Here is a 19,674-nt window from a genome sequence, read left to right on the forward strand (position 1 = left end):
GAGGGAAGAACATTAGGCAGCCTGGCCCTCTGCTTTCTCGAACTGTGATTTTCCAACTTCAGTTGGGCACAAAGATCAACTTTAAAAAAAAAAAAGTTGGCTCCCATGCTTACTTTTTATATAACAAGCCTTTCAGGATTTCTGACATAGGTGATGCATTCTTCAAGAATCACCATCTAGAAAATGGATAACTTTAACATGATGGGAGCACTTCCAGGGGAGCGTCGGTGATCACTCTCCTTCACCATCAGAGATGAGCCAGCTACAGCACCACTTCTAGCAGGGCTTAGACAAGTCGGATGAGACACCTGGAGGAGGGAATGCAGCCCCCAGCTTTCTACATGGATGCTAGAGTCCCAGGTCATTCTTTTTTAACTTCAGCTAATAATCTTAATCAATATTTTTATTTTTACTGGAGTATAAATTGTGCCTCCCACCATGACCTGCCATCCACAAAATCATGAAGGTTTCCATGCAAACCTTTCTCCTTATAAAGGGTTTTCAGGCCTCTTCTTTCTCTACCTGCTGTTCCTTCTAAATACTATTTGGCTTGAAAAGCTCTAATTTTGAGGAAATTCCTTTTTGTCAGAATGGATCAGAGTCATCAAACGCTGTTGATGAAACAGACTTTAGAGAGCATTCAGCCTGGCACTTTTACTCTATAGACAGGGAACTGAAAGCTAGATGAGGCCACAGCTGACTAGAGTGACATAGAGTGGGGTCCACACTCACATGCATAGGTGAGGCCACTGAGCAGACCCCGCATACTCACAGTTCATGCAACCCAAAGATATCCCTTCTCCCCACAGTGCCACATCATACCCAGTAAGCTGACACCAACCGCAGGGCATGTCTAGACTCTCTTCACTGGATTTCCCATTAAAGCAATGCTGAAAACAGTGTTTTTAAATCTCTAGAAATGAATGGATATCTCATATAGCAAGAATATAGCAAGGGGGCCGGAAAAGTCCACTGTGCACATGTTTTCAAAAAAAGTTATAAATAAACAGAATGATCAGAAACTGGATTAAACTTCCAAGTCGAGAATGAGACATGGAAGATGAAAGGCCTGACTTGTTCCTAACTAGCCGGGCTATGGCTCAATTGTATAATCCTCTCCTGGCTACATGGCTTGGAATTCATAAAATTTGGGACTTTTAGAACTGAAAAAGATCTTAGAGAAATTGTCTAGCCCAACCCCTCACACTGCGATAGTAAAACTGAAGCTCAGAGAGATGAAGACACTTGCCCAAAGTCACACAGCTCATATTTGTTAATCAACCAGGGTTATTCTTGCAGCTACTGAAGGAGCCACAGAGGATGGGTTATTTGGTAATTGGCAAAGAAAACTTATTACCTAGTAGTTTGATATCTTTCCTATGTGGTATAAAAATTTCAAACAGATCACCTAGTAGGGAAATGTAATCACAGTTTTTAATTAACATAAAGTCTCCGAGACATTTGTTGTTGTTATATTACTTTTATACAGTGTAAATCAATTAGCTGCAATGGGCTAGTGGGTGCAGAGTGGCAGTCAGTCACTGGGCAGATAATTGCTCTGTTGCTGAGATTAACACCTTATCATGCTATTAGGACTGCTTATGAATCTTGTAGTCCCGACGAAGCCTACAATTTAGGGACTATCCATTCCAGCTGTCTCCATTTCTATAGCCTCCTACATGCAAACAATTGTTGCACTAAGTGCTGCATTTAATTAAAGGCCCTTCCCATGTCATGGCTACAGTCACAGGAAAGACAAGAGACCTCATTTGTTTCAAAAAAAAAAAAAAAAAAAAAATCACCTCTTGCTGGTGATTAGTTAGTGTTAAAGCAATCAGGATTAAAGTCAGGGAGGCCACGAAAGAAGGATAAGATATTGATGACTGTGGAATTGTCAGTTGGAAAGTACATACATACCTTTACTTTCATGTGGTAGTAAGAAATCAGTGATGAGAAATATGAGCCTGGGTTTCTTCTCACTTTAAAGGGTCATATCATCAAAGCCTGGAGTGCTCCGCCTCTTCCCAAAAGTCCGACCAAGCATCTTACCAGAATTGTTTTTAACTAGCAGATTCTAGCATGAGAGGTCAGAAATTGGGGATTGACTAGGCAGGTTGGGGAAAGCACGAACCAAGACGTTCAGATTGGTTTGTTGTATCCAAGTAAAGAGAGAAATTTATCTCCAAGGGAGCTCTGATTATATTTTAACAAAGGGAAGATTTCCCTGGGACAATTCTTACTGGAATAGGAGACACCCCCTCCCCCCAAAAAGTCAAACAGGCAACAAATAATTTTACCATTACCAGGTAATATGTGTTAATTGCTCAGTTTATATACTCAGAATGCCATACCATTAGAGACTGTGTATGCATTGTAACTAGAGCATTAATAAATTTAAAATGTGCCTATTAGGATGACAGCTTTGGAGGTGCAAAGGAATAACAGTTATCACTTGGCAGAAGCCGCTCTCACCCCATCTGCCGAGACTTTGCATACATTTTCAGCTTCCTGAGCAATGATTAGGCCTGTCAGAACCTCTTTAACCTTCTAACTGCTGGTCCCCACTGGCCGTAATTAGAGACTAATGAATTCAGAAGATGCAGGCCGTGAGGAAAACTGCCTTGACAGTTTGTGTACAAATTAAGCCCCAATTACTTCATGCATCTTTTGCATCGCTGATACAAGTCTCTGTTATTATTTTTGAATATGGTCATTTTAGCAGAAACGAAGAACTTGGCTAATGTATTTTGTCATTTTTATGGCTCATCATAAAGAAAAAACATACTGGGTGGGTCATGAATATGTGAAATAAACTACAGCAGATTATAAAAAGAAATTAATTTTCCTTTTGGGAATACCCTACCACCTTTTCATCCCCCCCGATGGATAAACTTATTAATATGGTTATTTTTATTCTGATAATATCTGCCATTGAAGGAGGCTGACTCACGAGCAGGTAGTTTGGCTTAGGTTTAGCCTACGAGTAAGGAGCATTTGGAAGTGAGGTGGCCCTTTATTGCTAATCCCGGTATAAAGACTGCTTCGAGAATATTGTCAGAAAACTCTTTGTTCTGTGCCCTTACTTGCCCTTCCACCTTCAACGGCCATGGTGAAAAGTTTGTAACTGCAAGAGGCATAGCTTTTAAATGACAATAGAAAGGTCCAATGTCACATTCTTTAAAAAAAAAAAAAAAAACTCTCAAAACGATATTGAATCTTGTTTCAGCCCCACGGGTCAACCTGACTAGATATTCTATTTTAGTCATTTGGGGGATCCTTTCCCCTACTCTTTTACTTTATACACAAAAATCCTGGCTTATATGTCCTCAGAAAGCCAGGGGAGTAGGCCCCACATGTCCGCAGGATAGTCATCACATTTCTGGCTATTTCTTTAGCTACAAGATGCTGCTGTTGACAGTGGGCGCTGCCAAATGTCTTGGTCTCTGTTGCTCTGGGCAGCTCAAAGATCCCCCTGCCAGTGGTCCTTCCCTGCTGAGGACCAGTCTCCTATAGCCATCCTTCACTAAAGTTCCTGCATGCCAGAGGGCTCCTATTCCTGCTCCACACCAGCCTCAGAGAAAGTTAAGATTCTTCCTTCTGTCTGGCCACCTTCAACTCCCCAGCTTAAAGCACTTCCCTTCATTCTCTCTGGTGGTAGGCAGAATAATCCCACCCTGCTTTAAAAAAATGTTTATGTCCTAATCCCCAGAACCTGTGAAGATGTCACCTCACATGGAATAAGGGACTTTACAGATGTGATTAAGCTAAAGATCTTGAGATGGGGGGATTATCAAGGTTGACTCAGTCTAATCACAAGATCCTTATCAGAGGAAGACTGGGGGATAAGAGTCAGTAGTAGGAGCCGTGACAATGGAAGCAAGAGGTTGGAGTGATGTAAGGAAGGGGCCACTAGCCAAGGAATGCAGGTGGCCTCTAAGAGCTGCAAAAGGCCAGGCAATGAATTCTCCCTTGAAGTCACCAGAAGGAGCTATCCCTGCAGACACCTTGATTTCAGACTTCTAATGTCTAGAACTATAAGACAATAAATATATATTGTTTTAAGCCACTACATTTGTGGTAATTTGTCACAATAGCAGGAGGAAACTAATATAGCTTTCTCCTATGGAAACAGAAAGATTTGTGTTTGTATTATAATAATTATAATTCCAATAATAATTAATATAACAATTTATTTTATATAAATTAATAGTATCTGTCTTCTTATCTCTAAGATTGAAATCATGAGCTATCTTCATGAGGATGTTATGGTAACTAAGAGAATTAAAGAATCAATTGGATATGTGGACCAAAGTAGATATGCAATAAAAAGTTGACAAAGTACAGCTCAAAAGTGAGTCTTAGTATGAATATGAGCCAAGACAGTGTCAGCCTCTACCTGGCTTCCCCTGCACTAGGTCCTCACAACTGGATCTTTAACGGTCTCTAGATGCAGGCTCCAGCCCACCTATTCTTGAATGGCAGGAAGCAGTAGTTTCTTGTCTAATGGACCTAAACTTGACCTACCTCCTCTTTTAGGCTCTGAATACTGTAACCAAGACTCATGTATTTGGTCTGTGGTATCATCTCCAGGTCTTCTTCATAGCCAAAAATTATCTGGGTCTCAAGTTTAGTGAGCAAGATACTGGAGTTTGAGTAGCTCTAAAATTATAGTGAATCTGCCTACTGTGTTGGCTTCACCTTGGGATTGGGTATTTGCCTAAGACCTTAACCTTAGGGGGAAGAAGCCTTAATTCTATTTGCTTCACCTGTTGAGGACTCCTGTTCTGGGACCAGAAACTACATCCTCAACCCAATCCATTGACTGGGGCCATAAGACCCCACGTCATACTTGTTCATCCCTTTCTGGGCCCTATGTCTTTCCTCTTTATCCCCCAAATTTAACCACATTCATCAGCCATCCTTGGATAGATTCTTGAGTGAATATCAAAAGCTAGCTTGACTGGGGGGATTTGATCCACACCTTAACACCTGCTGTTGTACCACTGAGTTGTTCTCTCCAGACCTACCTGAGTCATGTTGTCCATTTTCCCGAGACCATCAAGTTCCCGTCCTGTATTCTCCTCTGCTTATGTTCTAGGTTGCCATCAGCACATCTGCTTATGTTCTTGGCTGGCTCTGAGTCCAACGAGTAAAGAGAAAGGCTAAATAAAGATGGCCATGGCTGAAACATTGACTTAGAAACTCATTTCATTAGAGTGATTTATTAAAAAGCAGTACTTAGAAAAAGCATATTATTCATCTCTTCAACATGATTGCATTAGAGCGATTTTTTTCTGGTGACAACTTTCGAGGTAGGTTTTTAAAAGAATAAACACAGTCTAGTGGAAAATTATGCCTAAAGTCTTGGCCTGCAGTGACAAGGTACAGACTGCTACTAACTGAGGCCTTCCCATAGACCTCCCCTTCCTGTGAACTCCTACCTTAGCTGCAGCCGGACGGAATAGTAATGAGAAGTATGAGAGTCCAGGAGCAGGGAGAAAAAATGGGTGGAAACAAGAGGCCCCAGACCCTGCCCACAACCCGGAAGACCCATGTGGGGAAACAGCTCTCCCGCCTTCAGCAGACAAGTTTCAGGGGATGCTGAAGAGAAGAGGGAGGACTAAACCTACAGAGCCTGGAGCTGCATTTTAGATTCACAGAACCCCAGAATGGGAAATTGTGGACCAGAAAGGCCAAAGCATGACCACTTTCTTCCCTTTGTGATGGCAACACAGCAGGCCTTCCTATCAGGCCTTCATGGCCATGGTCTTGAAATGAACTCAAGAAGTGCTACTCTGGGCCAGGATCAGAAGGTGTACCCCATGGATATCCAGAGCCCCAGGAGGTTATACGGTTTTCAATGAGCCCAGGATTATACCCTCATTCTCTCTCCTAGGAAAGTGAAAATCATTTCAATCATTCCTATTCAAATTGTGGCTCATTTATTTGTTTGTGAAACCGACATTAACTAGGCTTCTGAAAGACCTCACCCACGGATGTTATTCTGAGCTAACACATCCTCCCTGCCACCTAGAAGAGTTTCTCTCCGTGTGTCTTTGACTCCTCATCCTCCACATCTTGGCTCTGGGATCTCCACACTCATTCAGCAGAGGGTCTTTGTATTTCAGAGGAGATTCAGTGCTCTTTATAAATTTAATTTACATGGAAGCCTGGTAAATAATTTAGGGTCTGAAGGGAGACAGGCCTGACCCCGCCACACCCTGGTGCTACTCTGCACAGAAATGTCACTTGACGTGTGAGAGACAGCATGCATGTAGCTGGCTGGGCTACAGGTCTCCTTCTGTCTCAGCTACTAGAGGTGGGACAAGTCAGGGTGGCCCACTACCATGTGGATGGAAAGCTTTTGAGTCTCATTTACACCATATTTGTTTTTAGAGCATACCACAGAACTTACCTTTGAAAGGCTCATGCATTCTCTAGATTTGCTTCTGAAGTTAGAATAAAATTCCTCTTTCACATGGAAAATGTTAATTTCACCCAAAAGGAAGTTAAATCAATTAAAGTGTGATAGGCTGGAGTGCAGTGGCACAATCACGGCTCACTGCAGCATTGACCTCCGCAGGCTTAGGTGATCCTCCCACTTCAGCCTCCCAAGTAGCTGGGACTACAGGTAATGCACCCAGCTAATTTTTTGTAGAGATGGGGTTTTGCCAGGTTTCCCAGGCTGGTCTCAAACTCCTGAGCTCAAACAATCCACCCACCTTGGCCTCCCAAAGTGGTGGGATTACAGGTATGAGCCACTGTGCCTGGCCATGGTTTTATATGAAAAAGCAAAGACTGTTCACCACAATGCTGGGACAAGTAGAGCCCTAACTCCAGTGCTCCAAAACTGGTCCATATAGGAGCATCCTCTCTGGCACTGTTCCAATTCATTGCCTTGTTATGTTTTTATAAGTCTCTTTATCTCACTAAAAGCATTTTCCTTTAAGGAGGGAGATAATTCATCTACGTGTCTCTCTAAAATGCCTAGTTTACCAAGAGCAAAGTCTTCAAAAGACATTGCAAAATAAAATTAAAATATATCACTAACAAAACCTATTCTTAAGAGGTGCCCCTAATGGTTACAATATATTCTTAAAAGTTAATTTCTAATGGGGTCACTTCCATAGAGCCCTTCTTAAACACACACACACACACACACACACACACACACACACACCCCAAAATGATTTCCTAAAACTGAGCGGGTCATTTTCACAGTATCTCTGCAGGCTTTCTGAAGATAAGGACTGTTTTCCGCATTCTGTATTTGGTACAGCACCTAGTTCACTGAGACCATCCAGGGATGCATCACACATTTATTTAGTGCTTACTTAGGACTGGGGAAATCGCAGCCATCAAGACAAAGTCTCTCATTGACATTCTAGTATGTGCTGTGAGGTGGGGGAGAGGGAAATAGATAATAGAGGAGCAAATAAAAAAATACCAGACACTATAAGGCCTATTAAAAAGTAGATGATGGGTGGTGACTAGAGGTATGAAGAGTGCCATTTTATATTGAGGTTCAGGAAAGCCCTCTCAAAATCGAAATTAAATTAAAAATGCAGTGTCCACACGACAAGAAGGAGCTAGTCATGGAAGCATCTGGAGCAGGAGTGTCCTAGGAAAAGCCAACAGCCAGAGGCAGGACCGGCTTGGAATGCTGAGGAGTCTAAAGAAAGCCAGTGTGGCTGAAGTCTTTGAATGGCAAGGACAAGTTCAGGAAATGGGGTCGCAGAGGTGAGCAGGAACCTGATCACAGGGAGCTCTGTGGGTTTTGAAATATGTTTGGATTCTTGAAGCGGTAACAGAGGCCATTAGATGTCTTAGGGAGGGAAGAGACATCATCTACTTTACGTTTTAGAGATCACCCCACCAATGGCTACGCTGGGGATGGAAGGCAGGTAAAAGGAAGCACTAGGCGGCCAGTTAGGAGGCTGCTGCGGAAGTCCCATGGAGAGCCAGCCTTGCCAGGGAGGACAGCTGAGCAGGAGTAATAACTGCACTGACATCCCTCAAGAAATGCAGGAGAGGCTTTCTGCACAGAGGAACAGCATGAGCAGGATCTCATGGAAGAGATCCTTTTCTCCAGGTATACCAAACTCTCAGTTCCAGGCTCACAGTACCAGTACCAGGCTCACAAGTTATTATTTTCACGTAGATATTCTCCCACATGAAGTTTATAAATGTTTTGCCAAGTTCCTCACTTGAGGGGGACTAGAGTGAGGCTGAGATGAGTGAGCAGAGGAAGAGGAGGGAGATGAAGAGTCTTTGAGCTCTTGCCTTCCCTTTTAACTCACATCATGGCTCCTAATACATATAAGTGTGGGTGTGTGTATCTTCATTATTTTCACATAGATATTCTTCCACGTGAAGTTTAGAAACGTTTTGGCAGGTTCCTCATTCAAAAACATTGTTTGGAATTTGATTGGGATTGCATTATATTTATAAAAATAATTTGGGGAGAATTGACATCTTTACTGAGTTGAGAACTTGATATACCTGGAGAGAAAGGAGTCCAAATAGAAAAAAGAAAAGAAACAAGAGAATCAAAACATGCCAAACACACAGGAGTCATCTTAGCAAGAGAGTAAAAAAATGGAAGGCTTTTATAAAAAATAGTATCAACAGAGTTAAGGGACACAGAACAAGACCAGAAGACATGTAGGTCTATCTTACACAATTGGATGGGCAGATTCAACTCAGTAAAAATGTCAATTCTCCCCAAATTATTTTTATAAATATAATGCAACCCTAATCAAATTCCAAATGATGTTTTTGAATGAGGAACCTGGCAAAACACTTCTAAACTTCATGTGGAAGAATATCTATGTGAAAATGATGAAGATACGCACAACCACACTTAAATGTGTTAGGAGCCATGGTGTGTGTTAAAAGGGAAGGGAAGAACTCATAGGCCCTTCATCTCCCTCCTCTTCTTCTTCCCACTCTTCTCAGTCTCACTCTAGCCCCCCTCAAATCCCCCTTCCCTTACATCACTTTCTAATTGATGTGAGCTAAAGTGTAAGTGTCCTCTCACACATAGTACTATAGCAGTGTTTTCTTCAAACTTTTTTGATTGATAAATATATGATGTATATAGAAATATACATATATTATTGAAACAAATGTTTCTGAAATAATACCTACTATTGCCATATGTGACTCACGTTTTTATTTTTTACTCTATTCTATCCAACCCTATTTGGCTAAGAAATTATATGTGGTCAGAACCCTCTTAATTGATTTTATAGCTCACTAATGTGTCAGGACCCATAGTTTCAAAAACACTGCCCTCAGGGACGCTGGTGATTTCAGTCACCAGCCCCGATCAGCAACCTCTTTGGCTGAGTATTTTACCCAGTTTGCTTTAATATAAGTTCAGGAAGCACTTCATTTAGATTTCCTGCTAGCCTGAGAATGGAGAGAACAATTAAATCTCAACTGCTCTGGAAACAAGAGAAGTGGAATTTATGGTTTGTTTGGTTTTTTGTAATGATGATTATGATTAAATAAAGCTCCCAGCAGTTCCTCAGTGGGAGCCCAGCTCCCATCTCTGCTGTGGTTAGCTTTTCTCTTCCATCTGGTAGGCCCATTCCGCTCCTCTGTTCCAACAGCCAGTTTTTTAAAAATGGAAGGGGGACTAAAGAACGTATTTCACCTCATTGCATGGAAGACAGTAACCCTCTAAGGCAAGATATTTGTTTTTAACTGCATGGAACTGAAGCACCTTCTGAAAAAAAAATCAAGCTACAACTCTGTTCTCTCTATAAAAATTTAAAATCACATAGATTACCCATCTGGCATATCTCCTAATTATGCAGCTCTTAGTGGACTAATAGTCTCTTCAGAAGCAAAACAGTAAATATACAAAGGGAAACATGATTAATAATTTCTTTTTGTTCTGTCTTTCAGCACAAGTCCCCACTCATTCATGCTCTCCACTGAAAATGTTTCATAACTGTACCCAAAGACAGGCATGATGAACTGTCCCCTGACTATTTGCCCAAGAAAGAGGAGGGAGAGACACACAAGCAGAATTTACTTTTTAACAGAAAGGCATTAATAGAGCAGGCACCCTGCACTGGTTTTTATCTTTACAGCTGAGTGTGTGTGTGTGTGCATGTGTGTGTGTGTGCACGTGTGTGTGCATGCACATGTGCAAATGGGACACTTTTTACTATGTTAACTTTTACCTCTATTTTATTATGTATCTGTTAAGTTCAATTTTGCTTCAACAAATCAGTTTTCTGAATAATTAAGTGAATATATTTTGTTAAACAAGCTATGCCACTTACACTTGAGACAAACCTTTTTTTTTAAACAAAGCTGCATATAGGCTCATTGTTCCAGAAAATCTCATATCCTACTAGATGAATTTATGTGCACTCTGTCAAAATTGCATGGAAAACCTGATGAATTGTCAGTAATTTATCTTTCACGTTTTACTGTCATTTTCTTTACACTTTTGTCTCTTCAGCACCATTTCTACAAATGACAAGAACCTCTACTCTCTCACTCCCATTAAAAGAGAAGTCACTAGTTTCCTAGTATAAATGAATTTTGTGTGTAATTTGTATCATGAAAACATTGAAGTGTGATGTGTTCCTTCATGAAAAAAACAATCAGGCTACAGCTTGCACAGTTAGTGACCTGTTCAATAGTCACACCTATATTTTTCCTTGAGAATAGAACCTCGATATTTTTTTGAAGTGAAAATATAGCTAAATATTCGTTTTCCCAGATTCCTTTGACCCTTGGGATGACCATGTGACATATTTCAAGCCAACAAGACCTAAGCAGAAGCCAACCGGAAGTTTTCAGGATGTCTTTATGTTCTTGATTTTGGGAGAGAGATATGGCTGGCACTGCCCTTCCATCTTCTTTCCCTGAGCAAAGAAGTGATGGCTGGAGCTGAAGCAGCCTTCTTTAGATCATGAGGCAAAAAGTAAGAAAATTACAAAGACATTGGCTCTGAGATCTCTGAACCACTGAACCAACAGTAGCAGCCCACTACCTCCAGATTTGTATTTTTCTGAGAAAAAAAAAAAATGAAACCTTGTTTAAGCCATTGGTTAGTCAGGTATCCTGTTACTTGCAACCTAAATGAGAGGCATGCAAAATTTCACATGAAATTCTACAGCCTCCAAATTCTGTGGAATGCCTCAGGAGCTAGTGCACAGGACCAGGCAAAGGCTAAGCTGGCAGGAGGAACTCTCCCTCTACTGGCACCAGATTTCCTCAGACTTGCTCATTTTTTTATCTTATATATTGAGATTCCATGTGAGGATTCACTGGAGAGAAATTAATTCTTCTGTCAAAACTCTATGTTTAAAATCACTGGATTAGATGCTTAAAGCAGAAGATTTATTGGCTTTCTTACAGGAAGAAATCCACAGAAATGAATCACTAATGATGAGATTTTAGCAATATGGTGTCTGTAAGATGAAGGCATTTTAATAAGGAAAGTCTAGGCTGAATGCTCTCCTGACGCTATTACTTTCTATTCTTTCCACGTGGCCTGAGTACCAACCTGATATCATATAACTTTGCCAGTTAGGTTGGTTCATTGTTCTACCGAGAGGTGCAAAGAGGACCGACGTAATCCTATGTTGTATCTGAATACCAGGGATCAAATCCTGTGAAGAAGGTAAAACCAGAGAACCAAGGAATATTTTAAAATTAATAACAGGTACTTCACAGGAGAAGGAGATGCGCAGAGGTGTCAGTTTCCCTGTGAAAACTTTAAGTTTCATAAGTGCATCTCTCTGCTTTTGTATCTCTCTTCTCCAGCCATCCTGACCCTGGGGCAAGGCTGGGATTGTTGAATGTCTTGTGACCAAACACTCCGATGAGTTTCCTTCCTTTCTGAAGGAGCTTGAGGCATACTTTATGTCATAGTGATGTCTTGAAATGGTTCGTGTACCCTGAATTTTGGTATTCAAACTCGCATTTTAAGTTCATTATGGGCTCTCACAAGTTAAAACAAAAAGGTGAGAATGAGAAGAACGCCCATCAACCTCTCCTTGCCTCTCCTGTGCACACCCCCTCCCACCTCAGAACCTCATTCCTCCTGCAGGGTCAGTGTCATTTTGCTCACTACGCTACCATTCTCCTCAGGTGTTCATTACCATGGAGTATGGGCTTTGGAACTAGAGAGGCCTGGGTTTCATTCAGGCTGTCCACTTATTGCCTGTGTGACATTGGGCTAGTTGCTTAGTTTTTCCTCCATGCTTCAGTTTCTTCATGCCTAAATAAGATATAAGAATAATACCGATCTAGTAGGGTTATCGTGGGGCTTAAATAAAATAGTTAAAAAGCCTAGAACAGTTCCTGGACCATCGTCAGTGCTGAATGAATGTTAGCCACTACTGTTGTTGTTGCCACTGTGAATTACCTGCTACCAAGCTTCATCTGCCTATTTGTAAATGGGGATAAAAATGCCCCCATACAATGAACTCTCAGCAAGTGCACAATACATCGACTAAGTAACTCCTGTTGCCAGCTCGTGCACTTTCCCCCACTAGAAATGCCTCTTGCCTAGGTTCTGCCTGCTCGGAGCTTCTCAGCACCTTATAGCCTGCGTTAATTCAAACTTCCTTTTCAAAGTCTTCTCTAATGCCAGTGGTCCATCTTGTCCTCTCCTGTCACAAATAATGATAACTATTAATATCAGTACCTCCCAATTTAATACAAGGTCATAAGTTGTCTTTTATTGTTCTTTACCACTTATCAGTTTCCCTGTCAAAACTTTAAGTTTCATAAGTGCAAAGATTCATTCTTCTACACTCAGTATGTGCTGGGCACATAATGAGTGCTCATTCAACATGTATTGATTGCCCTACTCATCTTTACTCTGAGTTTATATTTTTATATGCATATATGAAATTTCTTTCAAAAGAGGTTATATTTGTAGTGAGCAAAGTACCAGAAAAGGCATCCACATGATCTCACCTAAACTAGAATTGGGCATAAACCCAGTATCAGAGGAATCTTGGAAAGGGTTTTCTTCCTCTGTAAGGCTGAGAGAAGGCAGGATTTATACCCCTGAAACAGATGAAAAAATGAGGCAGTATCTTCTTGATCTTATTTCATCAACTGGTATTCCCCCTTCCCTTAGGTCTTACCATGGCCAAATTCAAGAAACAGATGTTTGCATAAAAAAAAAATCTCCCCTGAGTCAGTGTGGCTGTTTATCCAATTTTCACCCTGCCATCCAGACTTCGGTTATGTCCAACAAGGCCCAAACAACAAGTTGGAATGTACAAACTTGAGCCTGTGGAAGAGTTCAGGGAGAGGTGAGATGGCCCCACGTTAGGGATGCTAGAGAGGAGATCTCACTGTGATGAGAAGTGGGACAAGAAAACTTCTTTTCCCATTGAGAGAAAACTTTTTTCCCAGCTCAGGATCCACAAGCTGGTGAGCTCTACTGTTTTCTAAGTGAAGACACAGTCTTTAAGCGGCCCCTCTCTACTTTTATCACTTCTCTATGGTCTCCCAACAGGAAAATAAATGTTTAAATTTTTTTGAACCTGATTGCTCCACAGAGCCGTTCCATCTCAATGATCTGAGTATGTACATCTCTCTTTTTTTGACTCCCCTGTTGAATTGGTCTACTGTGATTGTCACATGAACTATGGGTGATTGCATCAACAAGAAGATGGCTCTGCCATGATGATCCATAAATCAGTTAAGTTTGCCTATTGCAACTTCTTTCCTCCAACATGCCCCTAGCAAGTTGTTTTTAAAACACGAAGACTGGAGGAGATGCTTCTTAATGCAATTTATAACATCTCAGAGGTGAGAATTGAAAGCCCAGCTCTGATTGCAACATCTGCTGTGAACAAGAGCATCTAGGGACCTGCCATGAGATTTTTTTGTCTTAAGGATGATCACCATGTATGTTCACAAATAAAAACGTGAAGCGTTCTGACAGCCAAGCAAACCGTGAAGAATTAAACCTCCCAAACAGGAAAACACACTCCAACATTCTTGCTACTATTCATTTGAGGAAACTACTTCATTCTGAGTCTCCTCACTTCCTCCCCCACAATCCCCACCATTGCCTTCCCAACCCTGCTCAGTTTTATCCCTCATAGACATGTTTCTGCACAAGGGCAAGATTCCATTTGGAGGCGGAATTGTCCAATTTTTAAGGTAACAGTTTCTAAATGATAAAATCAGACTTTCCAGCAAAGATGTTTGAGGCAGTGTGTTCAGTAGAAGTGAAGGAGGGCTTATAAAGTAACCTGCATCTCCCTAGGCAAAAGTTTTCAATGACTCGTCAGTGCCGTCCAAATCAAGTCCCTTGGAATTTCAGTCCCTCTGATCCCTGGCCTCAGTCTGTCCTTCTAATCACAATCCCAATTGCACTTCAGGTTAGCTCAAGACAACCTGGACCAGTCTGTGTTTCCACTTCCATCTTCATGTTCTTCCCCCAACTGTTTCACTTACACCAGCTTTTACACTGGAAATCCTCTTTACCCATTCACTGACCAAAATCCTACCTCCCTTCTGTATCTAATTCAAGGGCTCTGTCCTCAGGAGGGCTCCAGCTTCTCCTGATCTCCAGGCTGGATGTGATCGCTCCATTTCATACAGTCACATAGTCCTTGTCTTTAGCATGTATCACACTCCACCTTGTATTATGGACGCTGCCTCCTGCAACACTGTGGTCTCAAGAAGAACCTCCCATAACAAATTAGTGCACAATACAGTGCCTCGTATACGACAAACCATCAATAAATACATGATTTTGTAGGTTGATTCCATTCATGGGGGGATCAGGAAGACAGGAAAGGCAGTATCTAAGGGCCTGCCTCCCCTCCACCACCATATGTGTGCCCCTTTCACTGGCTAACTGGCAGTGAGAGATATTTTGGGGGAGTCAAGATGCAGGGACTATTAGCTTTTATTTATTTTGACTTGTCAAATACTTACCTGAAAGCTTAAAATAATATAAGAAGGTATACATTACAAATTCAGCATGAGAACTTTTGCCTGACATCCCCCAAAACCAATCCTCACCAGCGTGATTCAGTTGACTCTACTAATAGCCCCACAACACTTCCATGGTCTTCAGACGTTGAAAAATGCATGCAATTGACAAATTACCTTGGATTTTTCTAGCCAGATTGAGCAATAAAAATAATGTATGTGTTTATCAAATAGGTTATCTGCTATCAAGTAGACAAAATAACAAAGTGATAAACTCTTTAATCAATTCGTTGCATCATGCAAACTTGGCCCCCAATCCAGTTCTGTTTTAGAGGCCAAGTGGTTAAAAGAACATCTTTCATACCATACTCTTACTACCAATTTTACTTAAATAGTGTACTGTATTAGATTAGTCAGGGTTCTCCAGATAAACAGCTCTAATAGGCTAGAGATATATAATCTATGTATTTATTTTAAGGAATGGGTTTACATGATTGTGGGGCTGGCAAATCGGTAGAGGACAAGAGGCTGGAAATTCAGGGAAAAGTTGGTATTGCAGTCTTGAGTCTGAAATCTACAGACTGAAAACTTAGGCAGGGTTTCCATGTTGCAGTCTCTAGGCAGAATTGCGTTTTCTTCTGGAAACCCCAGTCTTTGCTCTTAAGACGTTCTGCTGATTGGATGAGGTCCACCCACATTATTACATGTAATCTGCTTTACTCAAAGTCTACTGATTTAAATGTTAATCACATCCAAAATACACCTTCACAGCAACATCCAGACTGGTGTCTGAAGAAACTACTGGGCACCACAGCCTAGCCAAAGGTGACACATAAGATCAACCATTACAAATGGAAACAAAACTCCAACTGAAGGTGGTTGGCTAAGAGGCATTTTTGGCATAGGGTAATATTGTTTCCCCACAAGCCTTGGGAAGCTCTTCATCCTGGCTAAGTTTCTTGAAACAACTAAGCCAAAAAGCTTACCGGACCCCAACTTGAAGCACTGGAAAGTTCTGAAAAGTTCCTTCAGTGCAGAATAGTAGAACAAAGTCCCTAAGTGGTTCTATATATCTGGAAAACACTTCAGAGACCATTCTAATGAATTTTAGAAAAGCATGGGCCAACACAATTTTCAAAGAAAAAAATCTCCTGACCAACCCCATTGGAAATAAAGTGTAATCATGTCACCAAAATAATTCTTAAATACTATAACAAGAAGTTGCTAATAGAATAAAGCTTAAACGAATAGATTGGGGGTGAGGTGTACTGTTCAATAAGAGAAAGATGATGATTTTCTTTCCCATCTTCCTTCCTTTCTTTTCACTTCTTTCTCTCTCTGGCCTTTAAATATTATTTTTTATGGCTTCTTGGCATAAGAAAAAGACTCTTTAAAACTATGACCCAATGTCAGAAAGAGAACAGAGTAGTCTCTCAAACTAATGGCTGTTGTTGAGGACTCCTTTAGTGATATTCAGCTAGGAAAAAAAAAAAAAGAAGAGAAAAAGAACTTTGCAATAAACGACCTTCACGGAAGAAGACTATTCATGTTAATTAGTAGCTCTTTTCAAATATGATTCATATATGCATTAGGCTATGCCATGCTGAACAATGCATACATTGTAGTAAACACCAAGACAAGTCTCAAGTATGGTTATCAAAATTTTAGAAAACTCTAGCTAGGATTTTTTCATAAGATTGTGACTTGCTGTTCCTGGTGCATTGCACAATAGTAACTCTCCTAATGGCTTTTAGCTTTTGCCACTGCCAACTTTTATATTTAAAATTCATACAATTATGGACAATTTGTGAACATTATGAGGCTTTTCTTTTTTGCACTGATTCTTGCTGATTCAAGCCAGCTTTTATCCTTAGCAAATCAAATGCATTTTGCTTACAACACTAGATTCATTCTCACATATTCCACTTTATTCTTATTATTAGTATTCCTTATTATGCATATTTAATTTAAGAATGCATTTTCTCCATTAAAAAATTAGAATATGCTGAAAGAAGTACTAGAAGGTGATTATTTGCTTTAGTTTGCTTTTATTAACTATATAAGCCCTGATATGGTCTTCCCAAAGTTACAACCAAGAGATAAAAATGTTAAAAAGCAAGAAATAAGATAAAATAAAAATCTGCTTGAAAATCACAGGCATTTTTATGTAATGATGCATTTATAAGGTATCAAATTCGATAAGAGAATGGATTTTTAAAAGCTCAGTTTTATATGAATGGAGAAAGGCTATACATTTGCTGGAGTTTCTTAAGCAAATACACCACTAAGTATGGTTCACCAGAAACTAGTCCAGCAAGATGCATCTTGCAAAAGTAAAAAGTCTGAAGTCAGATGCACACCTTCCCTACCTCCACCCCAGATGCACAAAACACCTCAGCACGTTAAAGCCTTTGAGAATCCCCCCAGCACCCCCACATTATGGGAAATACAGCCATAGTGCATTCAGCCTAAAGAAACTCGTCAATCCTCCAGACAGAGGGCTTCTGCCCCCCCGACTTCAACCCCCACACCACTCTCTCTGACAAAACAAGGAAAATTACATGGGCAAAGGCTTAGCATTCATTCTTACAGTAACCCTCTTTAACAAAATAGTTAAGAATTTAGAGTCCGTGAGAAAATAATCAGTTAAAATTCCTTTCTTAATTTTGCAATTATTGATGTTAGGCTGTCAGCCAAGTGATTGGTTTTTTTCAGGTGTTTAACAAGTTTGAATCTTCCCCCTTCTACCCTAAAGTTATTGATTTAACTGATTGTCTTAAAATTGTGAGGGCAAACCAAAGAACTGGGGTCTCATCCCTTTGTTATTTTGGGGAATACTTTCCTCCCTGGCCACCTCACCCTCATGCTTTTCAACACTACACACACCTGTTAACTTTGATTTGGGTCCTATATCAACCACACTGACTACAGTAGAGAAGAACAAAGAGCACATTTATTAATTTCTTGCTTATGCTGCTATCATTCATCAGTGGTTTAAGACCTTAAAATCTATAGATACCAATGGACTTTGTATCTACTATGAAATCTAAATAAGTTAATACTATATGTAACATTTTGGGGGCACCTATTAAGAGTCTGTTATATGAAGGACATTATATTAGCAACTTTTGATAGGTCCTACATATTACCTAATCATAATACCCCTACAAGAGTTTTGGCCCACATTGCCTGGACAAAAATCCTGGTTCCTCCACTTTCTAGTTCTGTGAATACATATTACATAATCCTTCTGTGCCTCAATTTTCCCGTGTGAAAAATAGGGACAATAATAATACCTATCTCATGGAGTTATTGTGAGGATTAAATGTAAAACCCTTAAAACAGTATTCTCCAAAGCTAATTCCTCCCTGTAGATCCTGGATCCTATGCCTTTAGGGACCCCTAGGGTATTTCTCTTCCACCTGGTAACCCCTACCATTTTGGACTCTTTGGCTTCATTCTTATAAGGCTTAAAAGAAAAAGGGGTAGGCCGGGCAGGGTGGCTCACACCCGTAATCCCAGCACTTTGGGAGGCCGAGGTGGGTGGATCACGAGGTCAGGAGTTCAAGACCAGCCTGGCCAACATGGTGAAACCTGGTCTCAACTTAAAAAAAAAAAAAAAAAATTATCCTGGCGTGGTGGCACTTGCCTGTAGTCCCAGCTACTCGGGAGGCTGAGGCAGGAGAAACACTTGAACCTGGGAGGCAGAGGTTGCAGTGAACCGAGATCACGCCACTGCACTCCAGCCTGGGTGACAGAGCGAGACTCCATCTCAAAAAAAAAGAAAGAAAAAGAAAAAAAGGGTAGAGCTCAACCAGTGTTAAAGTTAGTTCTGCTGAACTCCATACTCAATGTGCTCCCCACTAACAGTGCCTCCACTTCATTGCCTCACCACTCCTGTGTGGGTCCTAATATCTTAAAAGAAAATAGAATGTTTTAAGTTAAGACCAATAAATGCCTTGACAATAAAAATATAAACAGACCTTAACTAATTAGCTTGCTAATTACTCTCTCCTGAAGCCAATTTCTTTTAGTTCTACTAAGCCATGATCAAAAACAAAACATCAAGATATAGTAAAGGTGCTCTTTTTTGCTGTCCTCGCAATTAAAGCTAATCAAGTGCACAACTGATTGCACAGAGATCAGAGACTAATATTTGGAACATATCACTCATCTATATCATATATAAATTTTCTATCTAGTTTTTTAAAATAGGAGTAAGCGTAGCATGTGAAGGGAATCTTTCAATCGTCTAAATAATGATGCCATGATGAGCATCTGCAGCCTAAGCTTAAATTATGAAATCCCCAATTAAAATATCAGAAATTTATCCAATTTATAAGCTTTTAATTTCCCTCTTTATAGGAGTCCAGGGATCTAAGCACTTATTTTCTTTGGGTGTTATTTCAAACAACATATTTTTGGGTTGATACTTCACCCCCAAATGCTGTGTCCACGTATAATTTTAAAGTAGTTGTAGGAGCCTATGAATTTGTACCTCTTGACCCTCCAGTGAGAGCTAAGTCAGATTAATCATGGCATTATTATTATGTCATGCATTCTAACAGTCAGCCTCTGGAAGAAAGTCATGTCTGCTGCAGTACAATTATCCAAGACTGATGATACAGACCAAAGTCATTATAATAAAATTTATTTGGCATAGATCTTCACAGCCACAGTTCCAACCTCACATCCCACTTAGTAGGCACATGGGATTCTACTTAGCAGGACTACATT

The 19,674-nt window shown here is 40.5% G+C and overlaps 1 long non-coding RNA gene across 2 annotated transcripts in view; it reads right to left on the reverse strand.

The window, feature by feature from the left end:
• The window catches only part of LOC116457590 (uncharacterized), a 188,360-nt gene that overhangs the window by 7,474 nt on the left and 161,212 nt on the right, over positions 1 to 19,674 (reverse strand). For both annotated transcript variants that reach the window (XR_004245051.2, XR_009210821.1), the window contains one exon: positions 5,028 to 5,136. This is a non-coding gene — a long non-coding RNA (uncharacterized LOC116457590). The remainder of the gene's footprint in view (positions 1 to 5,027; positions 5,137 to 19,674) is intronic.

This window comes from Hylobates moloch, unplaced genomic scaffold (assembly GCF_009828535.3).
Source record: "Hylobates moloch isolate HMO894 unplaced genomic scaffold, HMol_V3 SCAFFOLD_18, whole genome shotgun sequence".
Lineage (NCBI taxonomy): Eukaryota > Metazoa > Chordata > Mammalia > Primates > Hylobatidae > Hylobates > Hylobates moloch.